Raw genomic sequence first — 19090 nt, 5'->3', positions numbered from 1 at the left:
GTGCTGGGGGGGGAGGGGTGCTGGGGGGGGAGGTTGAGCGGAGGCAGCGTTGCCCGCAGCCCCTCCCCTGCCCACGCCCACAGACACCGGGGCGGGGCTAAGTGGTACCGGAGCCGAGCATCCCTTCCTACCGCGGAGACACACGGAGACCCGAGGCCAGGCCGCTGCCCAGGACACTCACTAATAATTCACTAAAAGTCCTCTCTGCCAGAATATCTCCCTCCCGCGTATCCTGAGCTCCCTGCGTGAACTCCACTCCAGCATTTATCCTGTCTGACTTTTATTTGCTGAGTTGTGCACTCAATTCTTCCACAAATATTTACTGAGCATGCATAAGGCTCTGGGCTGGGGGCTGTGAAGGAGGCTGAGTTACAAGGTCATCCCTCTCTCAAGGACATACAGCCCAGGCACCTGGGATCCAAAGTCCAGCTCCAAGACTTCCTAGCTGTGTGACCTTGAAGAAATTCCTCCAGCTGTCTCAATTTCAGTTCTTTTTCTGTAGAATGGAGGGGCTTGGAGATGGGGATATGGAGTGGTAAGCCTAAAGGGCAAATAGGGGTCAGGTCAGGGCCATTGTACAACATCATAATTACCATTTATTAAGCACCTACTAGTAAGTGTCCAGAACTGTTTCAGTTGCTTTATGGATATTATTCCTAAACCTTACCATCACCCCACAAAGTGAGAATTGCTCCGCCTGCACACAGATGCAATGGTAAATGGGAGTGATCTTGCACGGTGCCTGGTAAATGGTAGGAGTGTGAATAAACGCTGAATTAATTCATTCTCTAGACACATACTCGTGTTTACTATGTGCGATATGTTTCTAGGCCAGTGGTTCTCAACCAGAGGTGATTTTGCCCCTTTTATTTGCTGGGTTGTGCACTCAATTCTTCCACAAATATTTATTGAGCGTGAATAAGGCGCTGGGCTGGGAGCTGTGATGGATGCTGAGTTACAAGATCATCCCTCTCTCAAGGACGTACAGCCCAGGCACCTGGGATCCAAAGTCATGACTTGGAGGGGGCGGTGCTACTGGCATCTAGTGGGTAGAGGCCAGAGATGCTGCTCAACATCTCACAAAGCATAGGGCAGCCCCCCGACAACAGGGAATTATCTGGTCCAAACTGTCAGTAGTGCCCAGGCTGAGAAACTCTGCTCCAGGCCCTGGGGACCCAGTGGTGCACCAAACAGGCCAGTGTTCCTGGAGCTCACATCCCAGAACAGTGGACAGAAAATGGACAGATAACAAGTTAACAGGAAGGGGTCTGTCGGTACAAAGTGCTAAGGAGAAAAACACAGTAGGACAGGAGGGAAGAGTGACACGGTCAGCAGGGACAAAGGGGACATTGAGGAGAGACCAGAGGGGAATGAGGAGTGAACCAACAGCTGCCTGATGTGATGGGCAAAAGCCCCGGGCAGGACACACGAGCTTCCTCAGGTGAAGCAGGAGGCCCGTGAGCCGGGAGTGAGTGGTCGGACATGAGGTCAGAAAGTGCCTGGGGCAATTTATTTAGTTGTGTGGATATCTTCTGGCCCCCAGGGGTGGTGCACTCCTTGAGGACAGAGGTCATGCCCTTGTATGCAACCTCTCAGTGCCACACACTTGCTGGAAACAAGCTGAGGAAGACGCCAAGCTGAATTATATTTTGGCTCAGGGAAGGCAGTTTCCTGTATTATGAAATTTGCATAAGACAAATTGCCCCTACTTTGTTCTGGTTTGGGCAGGAAATGAGTTTAAATGTGCTGTTAGTTTTCATTTTGTGATTGCTGGTTGGCTTTCATTCATTTCAGGAGAGAGAATATAATGATAAGTATCACTGAGGAGGGAGTCACAAACCCTAGAGCTGGTTGTGAATAGAATTTCTGCACTGTCCTCTTAGTCCTAATGAGAAGACGTATTTATCTATTCACTGATCCAACAAGTAGTTAGTTATTGGAGATAACCACAGGGCAGAGCTAGGGTAATGCAAAAATGAATCAAGCACAGATTCTTCTCTCCAGCAACTTATGGGGTAGTACAAAAGTTAAAATGTGTATCTAATTAATAATATAAGGTACAAAGTACCAGTTGAAGAGAAGTAACAAAGAACTATGAAGAACAGATGACTACATATGAGGCTGGACAGCATAAGCTTTCATCTCACTTGCCAACTGATCAACAGAGGTGCCTAGAACAGTGTTAAGAAGACTTCTGATATCCTATATGAACTCAGTGAGAAAAAGTGCTGTGCTCATTTACTTGGGTCTGCTATGAATAAGGAAGCCAGGTGGCAGACATTCCAAGTATTTTTTGTCATCCAAGCTTAAGTGGAGACCAAATAAGTGGAAATGTAGCTTTAAAAGTGAATTATGTCCTTCCTTTTAATGATTAACATAGAAATATAATTAATATGCTACACTATTGAAATGGAAATAGAGGAGCAGTAAAAAACTCAATTTCATAACATTGAGTGTACATTTATTTACCTCTTCAACTCTAGGAGTATTTAAGAAATAAGAGAAAGAGCAAGGAATTCTCTGCTACTAAATGATTAATTACAAGTTAAGACTCAGCCAAGGTGTCACCACTTAAAATCAGGGGGCTGAGCTCTGGACAGAGGACCCCTCCCCAGACACCTCACCCTCCCACCTCCTCTCCCCAGAGCTCCACAGGAGGCCGTATTGAGGAGTCTGGCAGGAAAGCAGTGAAATCTCTTCTGAGAACTGGATTTGCCAGTCAGATCCTTCCCTCCCAGGGCCTGGACAGACAGCAAGATACCCTGCTACTGCCTGGTCCTTCACAAACTTGCTCAGCAACAGGTTTGGGGCCAACTTCCCAGGTCTCCTTTCTCTGGGATTCTGTCCACTGCCCTTTTTTCAGGCTGTTTCAAGAACAGCAGCCCAGAGATGGGATTGAGTCTGATTCTGACACAACAAAGCTCCAGAATGATATTCCCACTTGCTAGGCAAGCTGGGACTGAGCCAAAGGCAGCACACAGGTCTCAGGATCCAGAGAGAGATGGAATTGCTTTATTAATATCGCAAAGTGAAAGGGGAAAGAGAGTGTTCTGGCTCTGCTGTGCCAGCGGTACTTCAAAGCACAATGGGAAGGGAAGAGAGGGGAGAGAAGGGTCCGGGGGATCCCCCAGAGGCACGCCCTTCGCCCCCCAAGGGCAGCCGTGCTGGGAGGAGGCGGTCGCCCTTGCTGGCCAGTGCGCCAAGTGAAGAGGAACCACGTGTCCTCTCACCTAGAGGGACAGCCCTCCAAAGCTCAGGAAAGAAGGGGACAGAACAGAGCCGCAACCAAGGGATCAAAAGCTTAAATCACAAAAGTTTTTTCAAAAAGTCCTGTTTTGAAAGGCAGCCAAAAAAAAGTGCCTTCACAGAGCCAGCTCTGTGCCACCTTTAAACCAAACTATTTCCAGAGGCACAGGCCGAGCAGCCCAGAGCCTGGCTGTGAAGCCGTAGGTGCTGCTCTCAAACATGTGGCCCAGAGACCCTGCTTTATTTTGTTTCTATTTTTATTTTCATTTCAGGAGAAAAGGCTGAGAGGGGCAGGGGAGCCAAGCAGAAATACTACGTGCTCCTGAAGCCCACGTGCAGAAATGGCCAGGCAAGACGAGCATTCGGATGATTCAGTCCACAGGCCCAGCTAAGCATCTGCCATGTGCCAGGCCCTCGTCTCAGAGCCCCATGGGGCTGGACAGAGCAGGTGCTCTGTGGAGACCTCGGCCGTGCCCACAGACGTGCTGGTGGAAAGGCCAGCAGAAGCTTTCACGAGTCCACGTGGGACAACATGGGGACACCAGAAATAATTGAGTGGAAGTCATGGATTAGCAGGTGGGGGCAAGAGGCAATGACGTTGGGGGGATTAAGGGTAACATGTTCCCCCATTTATACCCACACCTTGGTGAGGCCTGGGGAAACAGCTCGGAGCACCCTTAAAGGCATTGTCTGAGATGAATGGATAAAGAAGATGTAGTACATATATACAATGGAATACTACTCAGCCATGAAAAAGAATGAAATAATGCCATTTGCAGCAACATGGATGGACCTAGACAGTATCGTACTAAGTGAAGTAAGTTAAACACTTACAGAGAAAGATAAATACCATATGATATCGCTTATACATGGAATCTAAAAAAATGATATAAATGAACTTATTTACAAAACAGAAATAGACCCACAGACATAGAAAACAAACTTACAGTTACCAAAGGGGATAGCAGGTGGAGGGATAAATTAAGGAGTTTGGGATTAACAGATACTACTGTATATAAGATAAACAACAAGGACCTACTGTATAGCACAGGGAACTATATTCAATATCTTGTAATAACCTATAATGGAAAAGAATCTGAAAAAGAATATATGTATGTGTATATATATGTATATTATACATATATATACACACATAATATAACTAAATCACTTTGCTGTACACCTGAAACTAACACAACATTATAAATCAACTATATTTCAATTAAAAAAAAATTTTTAAGTCATTGATGATGATGATCTGAGGGGAAATGACATTTATTGAGTGTTATGCATTCGTATACATTATAGCTTTTAATTCTTACAATAACCCTAGGAGGTGCATATTATCCTCCCTGTTTTACAGATGAAGAAATGGAGGCTCAGAGGGGTTGCCCAAGTTCACGTAGCTGGGAAGTCGTGGAGCCAGGGCTGAGGGCAGGTTTATCTGACCCCAAGAACCCTGCTCCTTTCGTTATGCCTCACCACCTCTCAGCATTACAGGAAATCATCAAGGCTCCCTTGCTCAGAACACAACATACAAATTGTGCAAAACAAAAACCTCATCCTTCTTTAGTTTTCAAATGGTAAGGTTCAGAGATCTCAGAAGAGAATAAAAAGCTCAGAAACAAACCCATGCACACAAGAACCTGATTTATGATAAAGGTTGTTTCTTATATCAATGGAGAAAGGACCGACTCTTTAATAATGTTGAGAAAACTGACTCACTAAATGAATTTGGATAGCTCCCATACCCCACATATATAAAGGTAGACTCCAAATGAATAAAAAACATAAATGTGGAGAAAGAAATCTATAAGCTAATAGAAGAAAGTGTGAGAGACTATATTCATGAACTTAGGGTATGGGGGGACCTCTTAAATAAGATTCCCAAAGCACAATCCATAAAGCAAAAAAAAAAAAAAAAAAAAAGATGGATTTGATTACATCAAAATGAAGGGCTTCTGTTCAACAAAAGGCACTATGGACAAAGTTAACAGAGAAGTGGCATAGTATAAAAAGATATTGATTTTTCAACATCTAAACCCAACAAATGATTAACATTCAGCTACCCAAGAAACACCAATAAATCAACAGGAAACAACAGAACAATGGTCTGTGAATATGAATAGGCAGTTCAAAAAAGTGGAAACTAGAATGCTAGCTTGCTCAACAGATAGATAGAAAATGCTCAGATTCGTGGTAATGAGAGAAATGAAAATGAAAGCAATGACGAGATTCCTAATTACACCCAACAGATTGGCAAAATTAGAATGTTTAATACTGAATGTTGGAGAGGATATGGGTAAATGGGAACCCACACACCACTGGTGGGGGTCTAGATTGGTGTGGCCATTCTAGAGACTCATTTGGCAGTGATTACTGAAACCAAGTGCGTGTAAACCCTATGGCTAAAAACACACACTTGGGGATAGAGCTCAGAGAGATACCTGCACAGGTTTATAAGGGAACAAGCAAAGGATATTTGTGATAGCACCGCTCGTGGTGATGGGGAATTGGAAGCAACTGGTTGCCTATGGCTAAAGAATGGATAAACGCAAAATATGGTGGGCACCTACTTTGTGGTAGTTATTAGCACCTTTCACCAATTATTTCCAGTTTTCCTCCTTCTAGGTTCATGATAGGATTATACTTCCCATCCCTTATGAAACTGGGAATGGCCATGTGACTTGTTTTGGCCACCTGTGGACCAGTGTGCTATTTGCTACCTTCTGGACAGAGCCTTTACAAGCCAGTGTGTTATTTGCCACTTTCTCCTCGCCCTGCCATGGTGAATGGTGGAGGCTCCATCAGCCTATGACCTGAGTGAGATGTGAAGCAAAGTTCGTGCTGACCTGATGGACATGTAGTATGGCCAAGCAGTAAACCTTTATCATTTTAAGCCATTAAGAATTTGGTGTTGTTACTGTACCATAACGTAGCCTACCTTGATTGATACAACTATGCAGCTGTTAGAAGCAATAAACTAGATGTACAGCCAACAACATGGATAGATCTTAAAACCATAGTGAGAACATGGGTGAAAATGGTAAGAACAGAAACAAGGTCCTTGACACAATATCCTTTCTATAAATCATCAATACACACACACAAAATAATACTGTATTTTTTCGGACACACGCCCATTTGAGTGCATATATTAGACACCTTACATGGGTACCTATAGGGGAGTGGGGATCACAGATGAAGACAAAAAAATTAAGAACTAAAACAAGAGAGAACTTTGCATTGATCAAAATGAAACTTCCAAAAACTTATGAGTATGAATTACTCAACTCTCCATTATATCTGAGATCAAAGGAGAAAAGGCAAGGGGAAGAGGTGTACATAACTTTCCTTATTTGACTTCGGTATGCATTTTATGCCGATCAGTCTTCATGCCAATGAGACCTGTAAGCACAGAGTTTCCCTTTCCCCACCAAGTTTTAATTGACCCAGACAGACTTTCACTTCACAACCTCCACAGTTACTATGCTTCCTTGGTACAAAGATTACAGCCACAGCAGCTACTGCCAATACCTCATTTCACCGTGATCTAAGGAAAGGCGCCCCTGTGAGGGAACAGAGCAGCAAACAAGCGGAATGGAGAAGCAAGACCTGAATGGCACAAATCGATGGCTTTGATGGGCTCCATCCCCCCATGTAGGGAGAGATCCCGGCTCCTGAGAGGATCTCAGCTGAGAACAAATGGTCAGCCAGTGGGCGAGCCAGCAAGTCATGCTCAGGTGCGCACCGGCAGGAGATGATGCAAGACTTTCAGCCTGAATTTGCTGGGTGCCAGGAGGAAGTGGGGTTCAGGAGTAGGCTGGCTTGGAAATCCACTAGGTAGACACATTACAGCAATGACTGTGCAACAAACACAGTTCCGCCCAAACAGTTCCCCGGAGAAGATCCCTGCCATCGTTTCTTTCCTTGGAGTACTGTAAAGGGACTGAGCTTGGAGTCAGGCAGACCTGAGTCTGAATTCAGGGGGTGCCCCAGGAAGAAGCTGTGAGTCTCTGTACCAGACTGTTGGCTCTCCGGGGGCAGGGACCAGGGATTATTTGACTTAATATCCCTAACACCTCATCAAATGTCTATTGAATGAATAAAGTAATGAATGAGCAAATGAGTTAACTGATTAACAAATTAATTTTTCTTCCAGTGATCTCTAGTTTACACATCTTCTTTCCCCCTAGGCATCCAATTAACTCAGGACATTGCGCTATTTATCTCTATGCCAAGCACTGTGTCAGGCACACAGCAGAAGCTTATAAATATTTGCTGAATTGAACTGAACTGTTTGTATGCTTCTTATTCATTTTCTTTTAGAAACCACCAACTTAGATAAATGCATTCATTTTATTTGAGGCACCCACCCACAGAATGTAAATAATAGTAATTCCTTTCAATTGTCAAACATGTGATACAAGGTTCTTCATTATCAAGATTAATCCTTACATCAACACTTTTATTATGCTTTTTATATAGATAAGTAGGGTAAAGCTCAAAGAGGGTAAGCAATCAACCCACAGTTCTCTGGAATGTAAGCTAATCAATGTGGAAGGAATAATAGAACTAGAAAAATCACCCTTTTGCAATCTTCAGCATAATCATTGACTCAGGTCAGGATCATCAACAGAGGCTAAGACTTCTGGGAGGAAAACTGTTGGAGAACAGGATATTCACATGCTCTCAAAATATCACTCACAGATTAATAGTTACAAAGGGAAACGTGTCTTTACAGTGGCGAGCTCTTGCTGTCACTACCTTTAGCCAAGAAATCAAACTTAATGTCTCCAACTCTGGGACAGCCCGATGTTATGTGCTCCCAAAGGGATGTATTAACAAATACAAAGCAACACCTGTGGGTATTCCTGCCAAACGTGTTTCACATTACTATAACCACGAGGAAACCATCAGACAAATCCAGAATGTGGGACCTTCTACAAGACACGCGGTCTGTTCTTCTTCAAAAACAGCATCATGAAGGGACTTCCCTGGAGGTCCAGAGGTTAAGACTCTGCGCTTCCACTGCAGGGAGCGCAGGTTCAATCCCTGGTCGAGGAACTAAGGTCCCACATGCTGCGTGGTGTGGCCAAAAAGTAAAAAAAAAAAATGTGTCATGAAAACATAAAATGGCAGGGGAGCTGTTTTAGGTTTAAAGAGATCTCACAATCAAATGTAATGCGTTGCTTCCTAGATTTGTTAAAAATTATAAAAATCATTCTTGGGCTATTTCAGGAAAATTAAATAAGGACTGAATAGCAGATGACATTACTGAATGAATATTAATTTTCTGAGGCATGATAATATTGTATTAATGTTAAATCTCTTGATTGCGGTAATGGTCTTATAATTATGTAGGAGAATATCCATGTCGTGAGGAAAAGCAGCTGAAGCATCTGCAGTGAAGATGAGGGATAAAGTGTCATGATACCTCAAACTTACTTTTAAATGGTTCAGCAAAAGAGAAATGTGTGTGCATGTGTATGTGTAAAGAGAGAGAAAGTGAGGGGGGCATACAAATGGGAAAAAATGCTAACAGTTTGTGAATCAAGCTAAAGATAAGGGATATACAGGTATTTACTGTACTAGTCCTTCAACTTTTCTGTAGGTTTGAAATTTTTCAATTAAAAAAAAGTTGGGAGGAAAACATAGGTGTTCTGATTTTAAGGCCAAGGATAACGTGGGATACTGACCCACCCCTATAGGTGGCTATTGGTGTACAAGCAACATTCCTCCTCCCTGTCCCCAGGACTATCATCAGATCCCTTTCTAGCCAGAAAGAATAATCAGTCATTCAGATATAGGGGGCTGTATTCCTTCTCAGAATCTTTTCTGTTGATAGGGTACCAATATATACTCAAAATGGATTATAAAATGAAGTCTCTTTTCCACCCCATTTTCGTTTTAATAGTAAAACACATTTGTTAAATATCCCAATTAAACATTGAAGGAAAGGCCATACTTCACTGTTTAAGCTGCATTTTCACTAATTTGGTCACTAGTTAAAGGTTTAAGAGAGATGGCAGCTGTCAGGCATGAGTGCTGCCCTCCTCCCTGCCCTCTCCCCAGCAGGCATGACTAATCAATCACTGAACCTTTTCCGCAGCCTCAAATGGTACCCTGCAGAGTTTCCTGGTGGTAAGTTTTTCCTCTATTACTTTTCTTTTCTTTCTTTTTTTTTAAAAAAACATTAGATGAGAAGGAAAATATTCACTCTTCTCTTCCCCGGAGACTCATTATATCCAAAGAGCTTATATAAGATGTTTTCTCTGGAAAATCGCTGTTTTCAAGGTCCCTGATTTCCTCTCGTAATTATTCATTCAATAATCATCTGTTAACTGCCTACTGTGTGCTAGTGTCTGGGGTGCCAAGATGAATGAGATCCAGTTCCCCTCCAGAAGGCTCACTGATGGCTCACTGAACACCAGTTCCCCTCCAGAAGGCTCACTGAACATCACCAGATGTTCAAGTAGGGCAAAAAGCAAGGAGTGGCCGACTGGCTGGGAAGGGGAGGAAAGGGCTTCAGAGAAGTGGGGGCACATTCTCAGAAGCCTTCTAGAAGACAGTATGGAAAGGTGCTGGTGGTAGCAATGTTATCAGGGATGTGTGGTGTGTTCTCACGATACATTATCCTCACTCTGGCTTCATCAGCTCCCATGGGTACCCGTGGGCACCTCAGCCAACTACTGGTCAGTCTTAGTGTGAGGTGGTTGCTGGCTGCCAGTATTCTTTCAAAGGCAGTCGAATTCCATGAATGCCGCCCATTTGTGAGTGAAATATAACCTTTCACTTTGTGCTGGGTCAATTCACTGCAGCGGGTGGAACAGGCAGTTGTCTGGTGAGATGTGTGCAGTGCCAAGCTGGACCCACCCAGTGTCATGAAACATCTCCCTCCCTGATGTTTGCAACTCCATCCCATTGTGGGAAGAGCACTGTAGTAAGAGGACATGATGGGACGGGGGAAAGTGATGGAAAACAACAACCACTGAGCAGCTGCTATGCACCCACACTGATAAATGTTTACATCAGCTCGTTTACCCCTCAGCAACCTTGAGAGGCAGGGAAGAGTTGAAGATGTCCCAAATGGCTCTCCTACAGCTAGATCAGGATCATAGTCTGACATAATTATGAAGCAGGTGGAGAGAAGAGGAAAAAAACCATTTTTTGGTGTTCACTTTGTGTATTAAGTGTCCACGTATGTGATCTAAAAAGCTCTAAAATGTTAGTGTTATTATTCCCATTTTGCAGATGAGCAAGCTGAGGGTTCAGGAAATTGTTAATCTGTGTCCTGTATTATCTCTGTGAACTTCTTTGCTGTAAACATCTTTGCTGCCAACATTTTGCCACCAACATTTTCACTGCATAACTAATTGGCTGTAAGGCAATTTTGCCATAAAAGATAAAATAATGGGCTTCCCTGGTGGCGCAGTGGTTGAGAATCTGCCTGCCAATGCAGGGGACACGGGTTCGAGCCCTGGTCTGGGAAGAGCCCACATGCCGCGGAGCAACTAAGCCCGTGAGCCACAACTACTGAGCCTGCGCGTCTGGAGCCTGTGCTCCGCAACAAGAGAGGCCACGATAGTGAGAGGCCCGCGCACCGCGATGAAGAGTGGCCCCCACTTGCCGCAACTAGAGAAAGCCCTCGCACAGAAACGAAGACCCAACACAGCCATAAATAAATAAATAATAAAATTAAAAAAAAAAAAAGATAAAATAATGAAAAATAAACCAATGAGAAATCAATGAAAAATAAAAGAGGGATATTAAAAAGGACATAATGAAAAATGAATAACAAAATTATAAAGACGACCCCATTTTAACTGGGAAGTCACTGAGTCCAGGAAAGGTTAAATCACCTTGTCAAGATTACATTCAGTAGGCGTTAGTTCTGGGATTCAAATGCAAGTCCACCTGACGCTAAGCCCACGTCCTCAAACACAACTAATGCTACCTTTCAAATATGTGCCACCTACTAAATGACAGGGCACTAAAGCAACCACTGTGACAGTAGCTACACCCACTACCTCCCAGGGGAGTCTATTTGGGCCTCTTTGAGTATGTAGAATTTATTCCTTAGACCAAATCTAAAAAGAAAGAAAAAACAGCCTCGGGACTTCCCTGGTGGTACAGTGGTTAAGAATCTGCCTGCCAATGCAGGGGACACGGGTTTGAGCCCTGGTCTGGGAAGATCCCACATGCCACGGAGCAACTAAGCCCGTGCACCACAACTACTGAGCCTGTTCTCTAGAGCCTGCGAGCCACAACTACTGAGCCTGCATGCCACAACTACTGAAGCCTGCACACCTAGAGCCCGTGCTCCGCAACAAGAGAAGCCACCGCGATGAGAAGCCCATGCACTGCAACGAAGAGTAGCCCCCGCTCACTGCAACTAGAGAAAGCCCGCCTGCAGCAACAAAGACCCAATGCAGCCGAAAATAAATAAATAAATAAATAAATTTATTTATTTATTTATTTATTAAAAAAAGAAAAAACAGCCTCAATAAAAATTAAAATTATATTTTGGCAGTGCTAGCCAACAGCAGTGATAGCTTACTCTTATTTCATGCTTATTTCTAACAAGCACTATGCACATGGTGGTGGACATACCGCTGCTCACCCACGTCCCTGGTTTCCCTCTGCTTCTAGGCCCTTTCTGCCACCTTGAATTTATGTATAACCATGCAGTTTGCTTTCCCCAATGAAACACAAGCAGAAATGATTTGTGTCACTGCCTGTCAAAACCTTTGAGAGCCAGTACGTAATTCCCCATCATCTGTCTTCTCCGCTGTAGCAAGCATGGAAGCATGTTGATATGAAGGGGCTGTAAAACTGAAGCGGCCTAGAATATGTTGAGCCAACACATGGACAGCAGCTGCACTGAGAATCACCCAGATCTTTGGAGGACTCTGCAGGAGTGAGAAATACACTTTGGCAGCATCAAACTTCTGAGATTGGGGATTTGTTACTGCAGCATAACCTAGCCCATCTTGACTATCTTGAATCCTTGTAACAACTATGATGGGGGTGCTGTTGCTATGCCCATTTTATAGACAAGAAACTAAAGCACAGAGAAGTTAGGTCACTTGCCAAAGCTCACACAGCTAATAAAAGGTAGAGCAACTGTGAACCTCAAGAATGGAAACTCCAGAATCTATGTTCTTAATCAGTACCCTACATTTCCTCACTAACATTTTTACCAGTCAGCTATACTAATGCACAAAGATCAAGGTCTAAAAGTTTCTTGGTAAATCTTAGCCAATGTTTAAAGAATAAAGGAATTATAAGAACATATAATTAAAGAAGCACCGAAATTGCTTGCTTTAAAAAAGAAGAAGAAGAAGAAAAGCCTAGCTTCTGCTTGTAAAGCAATTAAAACCAAAAATGGGTTGCAACAGAGGTGACTGTTCTTTAGGGAATCGCCTAGAGATCGTAAGCCACTTAAAGAAAAATTCAGTTTCTCTTTCTTTACCCAATTCCTTAGAGTTTACCCTAAAGGGCAATAGATACAATTAAAAGTGTAATTAGTGTTCTCACCCCATCCCCCCAAATTACATGTTTTCTTTCTGATTGAAAAAATTTTTTCTTTAACAGATTATTTTCTCCCTAAATCCAAGCAAATCCTTAATGAGTTGCTGAGATCCTTAAGATAAAATGGAATCATCAGAAACCTCACATCGTGAACTTGAATGTGTCTCTGAGTCCTCTGTGAAAAAGGACACTTGTCAAGGTCCTCTTTGTCCTGTGCGGTCCATCATAATCACCGCTCGTCGTACGTAATTCAGGACACTTGGTTAAGTGGTTCTCTCAAAAGCAATTAATGAATTCCATGGGAACAGGGCTGGTCAGAAGGTCTGTCAGTGAGGGGCATGCCTTTTCAACCTGGGGACACTCACAAGCTGGCAGGTCTGGCTCTTAGCTCACTCTTCCTCTAAGTTTAGGGGTTGTCAGCCTTTCAAAAGTCAGGTGATGCTGATGGTGGGAAGCAGATTCCTAATGACTGGTCTCTGGAGTCACGTTGCCCGGGTTCAAATCCCAGCTCCTCCTCCCCCTCAGCTAGAAGACTGGGGACATCTTACTTAATTCTCTAAGCCTGTTTCCTCATTTACAAGATAGACATGGCCAGAAAGGCTATTTCATTGTTAGAAGGATCAAAGGAGAAGATGCATGCACAAAGCCTAGCACAGTACTCAATACAAATGAGCTATCATTTTTATAATTATTACTAGAGAACGGTTATTGCCCTCCCTTGCTCTTTTCCTGCCATGTGGAGGGACATCCATTTGTATAACAGTCTTGGCTTTTCTTTACCCTCTTACTCCTTCCCTGGGGAGGTGGAATGACTCATCCTGTTAGTGAGCGTGGGAGGAGGTGCTAGGCAGGCCTCGCTTAGCTCCTCCTACCTTCTCCCGGGAAGCCAGCTGCCTACAGGAAGGGAGTGGTCCTCTGAGCTCCTGCTCTGCCATAGTTTTCCAGGGTGAGGTCTGCAGTTTTCCAGCACAGCCCACGAGTAGGTGCTTACCTCTGATGAGTGGCAGGGTCCAGTATTAGAAAGCCAATCGTAGCTGCACATCTAAGCCACGTTCTCCTAACTAGTCTTTATTAATAATAAAAGCAACATTTTCATCTCCGTCTACCTGATCTCTCCCGTGTCTACCTCAGTTATATGAGAACTGGCGTAGAGAAAGAAGTGCTGTTTATTGGATTGCCTCCAACCTCGATTATGGTCACTGCAATCTTTCTGGTGGGCATTCAAGGCCTTTTATGAGCTGGCTGGTCAGATCCAGCAATCCCACATTTAGAAATTTAACCTTAGGATATAAGCAATCCCATGTGAAAGTTATATTACAGGGCAATTCACGACAGACCTGATTATAGAATCGAAAAATGGGAAACAACCTAAATGTCCAACATTAGGGAACTGACTGTGAGATAGCACATCATACAGCCATTTAAAGCAATGCTACCAAACAGTATGTAACAGCATGTAAAGATGTTCATAATCTAAGTGAAAAAAGCAAGTACAGAACAATATGTACAAGATGATTCTATTTTGTAAGGAAAACATGAAATGCGTAAAAACGTTTGGAAAGGATATACAACAAGCTGTTAACACTTTCTCTCTAGATGGTGAGATGGTGGGTCATTTAAATTTTTTCTTTTATTGCTTACGTAAATGCTCCATTTTCCCCTAATGGACATGTGTTTCCTTCAAAATAAGAAAAGAACGTATTTTTCATTTTTCAAAAGCCAAGTTTGCAGTGGCTAATGGCAAGAACTCCTTCAGAGAGCTCAACCTGTACTTCTCAGCCTCGGATGGACCTGGCCTCGTTTTGGAAACAGAGCCATTAGGTAAACAGGACTGTGCTCGGATCGTCTGGGGTCCTCCCTGACTTATCAGCTGAGGTCTGGCTACTCTGACTGTTCTGATAGAAGTCGGGGCAGGGTTCCGTAGGAGCCCCGTGGGATAGTCAGTAGTGGCCAAGTAGGGGAGGTGGTGACCCAAGCCAGGGACTTAGAACAGCCTGGAAACAACTATCAGGAAATGGGCACCTGGGACTTTGGGGCCTTCACTGCCAAAGGTTAAAGTCCCAACCATTTAGCACAACATTCGTGGCCTTTGGATCTGGCCCTCATCCTTACCCCACTGGCTCAGCTCCACAAAACTCTAGCCATCCCTCAAATGGTCCAGACACCGGTCCCTCAAAGCCCCTGATGAAGTGTTTCTTCTCCTCATGATCCTCCACCTCTTTCTGATCCTACACCACCCACATCCCCTACACTTACCTACCCCACTAATGCCCCCTACAGCTACCTACACTGCCGACATCCCCTACATCTACCCAGCAGCAATGGTGTCTGGGTGCCACAAAGCTCTGAGCCTACAGGAACAATCTGAAACGGAGCAGGTGCCTAGAAGTCCAGAGGGCCCTCAGGAACCCAACGTGTATCCAATTAGCAGTCCTTTCCCCCTTCTAGGCCTCAGTCCTTTCTGACAAATTTGGAGACAGGACCGGATGTCCTCAGGGTCTCTCCAACCTGACAAGCAATGATCCCATCCCAGAGGCACTGGGCCACCCATCCCTGCCTTCTCTTCCTACCTTCTGTCCCTCGAACTCGCCTGACCTGTTTGAGCACAGGCGCAGAGTCTGACTATTTTTATAAGTCTAAATGTCAACGTCCAGACACTAAGATGATGGCATTTCTTGGGGTGAGGTTAGGTCAGTGATGATTACCCCCTCTGTTTTATACCGCACACCGGAAGGAACAGCAGACCATGCGGGGATGGTCAGAAGTGGCCCAGATGTTCACTATCAGTGGCTCTCATGTTTTAGCGGGCATCAGAAACCCCCTGGAGGGTTTGTTTAAACAAAGATTGTGGACCCCACCCCCAGAGTTTCTGATTCAGTGGATCTGGGGTGGTTCAGAGACTACACTTTGAGAACCATTATTTTGGATAGAATTCCCAAACCCTTGCAAGGTCTGGCCCTCATCCCTCATTACCTGCGTGAAGTCGTCTCCTACACTTTCCCCTTGTTCCACCCACTCCAGCCAGCCTCCTCACTATTCTTCAAATATGCCAGGCACAGGGGCCTTTGCATGTGCTGTCCCACTGCCTAGAGGGCCCTTCCTTAGTTACCTGTATAGCTCATTCCGTAACCTCTTTAAAGGTCTTTACTAAAGTGTCACTCTGTCAATGAGGCTTTCCCCTGCCACCCTATCTACAATCACCATCTCCCAACATTTACTATCCCCATTCCCTGCTTTGTTTTTCTCTGTAGCACTTATCCCCACATAACATACTATTTATTTTATTTTATATTTATTTATTTATTTGGCTGTGCCATGTCTTAGTTGTGGCACGCGGGATCTTTAGTTGCAGCATGCAGACTCTAAGTTGCGGCATGCATGCGGGATCTAGTTCCCTGACCAGGGATTGAACCCAGGTCCCCTGTATTGGGAGCATGGAGTCTTAACCACTGGACCACCAGAGAAGTCCCCATACTATATATTTTATATCATTGATTTTATTTATTTATTTATTTATTATTATTATTATTTTTTAGAAATTCACGTTCTTTTATTTATTTATTTATTTATTTATTTATGACTGTGTTGAGTCTTCGTTTCTGTGTGAGGGCTTTCTCTAGTTGCGGCAAGTGGGGACCACTCTTCATCGTGGTGCGCGGGCCTCTCACCATAGCGGCCTCTCTTGTTGCGGAGCACAGGCTCCAGACGCGCAGGCTCAGTAATTGTGGCTCACGGGCCCAGTTGCTCCGTGGCATGTGGGATCTTCCCAGACCAGGGCTCGAACCCGTGTCCCCTGCATTGGCAGGCAGATTCTCAACCACTGCGCCACCAGGGAAGCCCGATTTTATTTATTTTTGTATCACCCCACCAGAATGTGGGCTCCATGAGGGCAAGGGGGGTTGTCTATTTTATTTACTGCTGTATCCCAGAATAGTATCTGGTATATTGTAGATAATCTAGCATTTGTGGAAGGGAGAGAGAAAAGGGCAAAGGGATGCAGAGAAGGGAGGAAGAGAGGGAAGAGAAGGAAGGAGGGAAAAAGAGTGAGAAGGGAAGAAGGAAGCAAAGAAGGAAGAAAGGAATTTCACAGACAAGTAATCTTCTTGTAATAGCTGCAGATCAACAATGTGGGTACTGACTTTGTTATTTTGCCAAGTAAGTGCTTTAAAAGCCCAGAAACATCAATTGCCATCTCCTATCCCTTCAGGACCCCACAGGGTGGACCAGAGGCTGCTGGGCACATGGTAGCCTGAGTGAATGGTGCCCCAGGAACTGGACGATACACAGCACGTGTGGGGACACGCAGTGTTCCAAGCACCATCATTTCATTAAAGAAATTCATCATTTCATTTAGTCCCAGTGCCTTTCAAGTATCAGAGAAATTCATCATTTCATTTAGTCCCAGTGCCTTTCAAGTATCAGATCAGATCAAGTATCAGAGAAAGGGCTGTAGATTTCACTTCAGATACCAACTCTGAATGCCTGGGGTACTAAAGGATGCAGAGGCCACCTCCAGGACCCCCACTGTGGGGCAGTTGGTGACAATGGGAGCACGTGTGAGCCATACACTTGCCAGAAGATGCCCCATAAGTGTTGGTTGAACTCATGAATGACATTTGCCTGTTGAATGTGCCCATAATATGCTGGCTGTCTAAGGGTGCAAGTATGATGACATTTCAAAAGACACTGCCCAACACACATGCAACTTCCCAAGCTGTAAGTCAACAAGATTCCTCAGGGTCCTCTGAGCTCCTTGAGGGCGGGTACTTATTATCTTTGTATTCTCAAGTCTGAGTTCAGCCTTCCCACCCCCATTCAGTTGGGCTTCAATAAATATTTGTTGAGCTGAGTTTTTCCTTTTAAACTCAGAAATCAAGTTCTGGCTTCAACGTCTATGCCTAGATGGTCTGATTCTAAAGTAGGAGAGAATTAGGGGCACTTAGCCCAGTGCTTGGCACACAGTAGGTCCTCAATAAACGTTGGCTGGTGAGTTCACTGACAGATCTTCTGACTCATCCAGATACCGAACAGGACTCTGTGGTCTCACCAGCTCTTGAAATAGTTGCTGCTGCATTTTCCGCTAGGGGAGATGGTGCAGAATCTGCCTGGAGCAGTGTCAGACTTTGTGAAGAGGCTGGAGGAGGAAGGAAAGCCGCCAGTGGTACACAGGGTGGGAACTCTTTTGGCAAGAGAAACAGCCAGAAGCAGGCTGATCCTTCCACATCCAGAGATCAAAGCGGCTGGATGGATTGGAGGAAGATGACAGTATCCACGGTCCCACAAACCAAGAGCTTGAGAGAGCAGGAAGGACTTCACATGGAGGATGTCAGCCTCCCAACATCTCCACGGTGACCACAGGCATCGTAGCTTCTAAGCACTGTTGTACCCCTGGTGCTAAGGTCCCAGCTCCCTGCCAGCCTCCCCATCTCATCATCAGCCAGGGAAAGAGGCTTTCTTCCGGTGTTCTCCATAAGGAAGGGGAAACGCCACTCACTCTTCCCCTTCCTCTTGATTGCTCCATTCATTCTGTGATGTACCCATTATTCATGTAGCAAGCGCCTATAATGGGTCTGTTACGGTGCTGGATGCTGAAGATACCGAGGTGAATAAATCACAGGCACAGCCTACTTGTCACTCCCCATCGAGGGGGAAAGACAGACCTGTAAGCAAATCACTGCACATCACGTGTTTCTTTCCCCAAAGTGTGATCCACATAGCACTGGTAGACGTGAGCTGGCTTTAGGTGATATACGGATGAACATTTTAATCTTGAGTTATGTGTTTATTTTCATGCGTAATCCCCCCAAAACACAACTAGCACATCAAACCCTTTGTGTTATGTGCATTTGTGCACTGGCCTTGTTTTTGATGAACAAAAACTGTTCTTGCGAAGTTGATGATAATAAAAATGTTAGATAACTAGAGCGCAGGTGGTAGAAGGAACTCACAAAGGTGGGATGCAGATGACTGAGGTCTGAAACCCACTGGGAGTGGATGAAAGCACAGATGGCGGGTTCAAATCCCAAGCCTGCTGCTTACCAGCAGGGTGACTTTGAACTTGTTATTCACCCACCTGGGACCTTGATTTCTTCCTGCGTAAAGTGATTATGTCTACCTTGTGGATTCTGCTGTAGATAATAAACCTGGTAGGTGCAAATTCATTATTAGTTTATTATCATTACATCATATTCTCCCTGTGCCTATAGCAGAGAGTTGGGAAACTGTGGCACTTGGGGCAGGGGGCTGGCAAATGCTCCAAGTTGTGCACCAGCCATGCAAACAGATAAGGGAACAAGAAAATGGCTTTATT

At 44.5% G+C, this 19090-nt stretch overlaps 1 protein-coding gene across 2 annotated transcripts in view; it reads right to left on the bottom strand.

Moving 5' to 3' along the window:
- Positions 1-19090, bottom strand: part of ABTB3 (ankyrin repeat and BTB domain containing 3) — a 307345-nt gene that overhangs the window by 256291 nt on the left and 31964 nt on the right. The window lies entirely within an intron of this gene.

This window comes from Balaenoptera ricei, chromosome 10, assembly GCF_028023285.1.
Source record: "Balaenoptera ricei isolate mBalRic1 chromosome 10, mBalRic1.hap2, whole genome shotgun sequence".
Classification (NCBI taxonomy): domain Eukaryota; kingdom Metazoa; phylum Chordata; class Mammalia; order Artiodactyla; family Balaenopteridae; genus Balaenoptera; species Balaenoptera ricei.
This window is presented reverse-complemented; position numbering and strand designations above follow the sequence as displayed.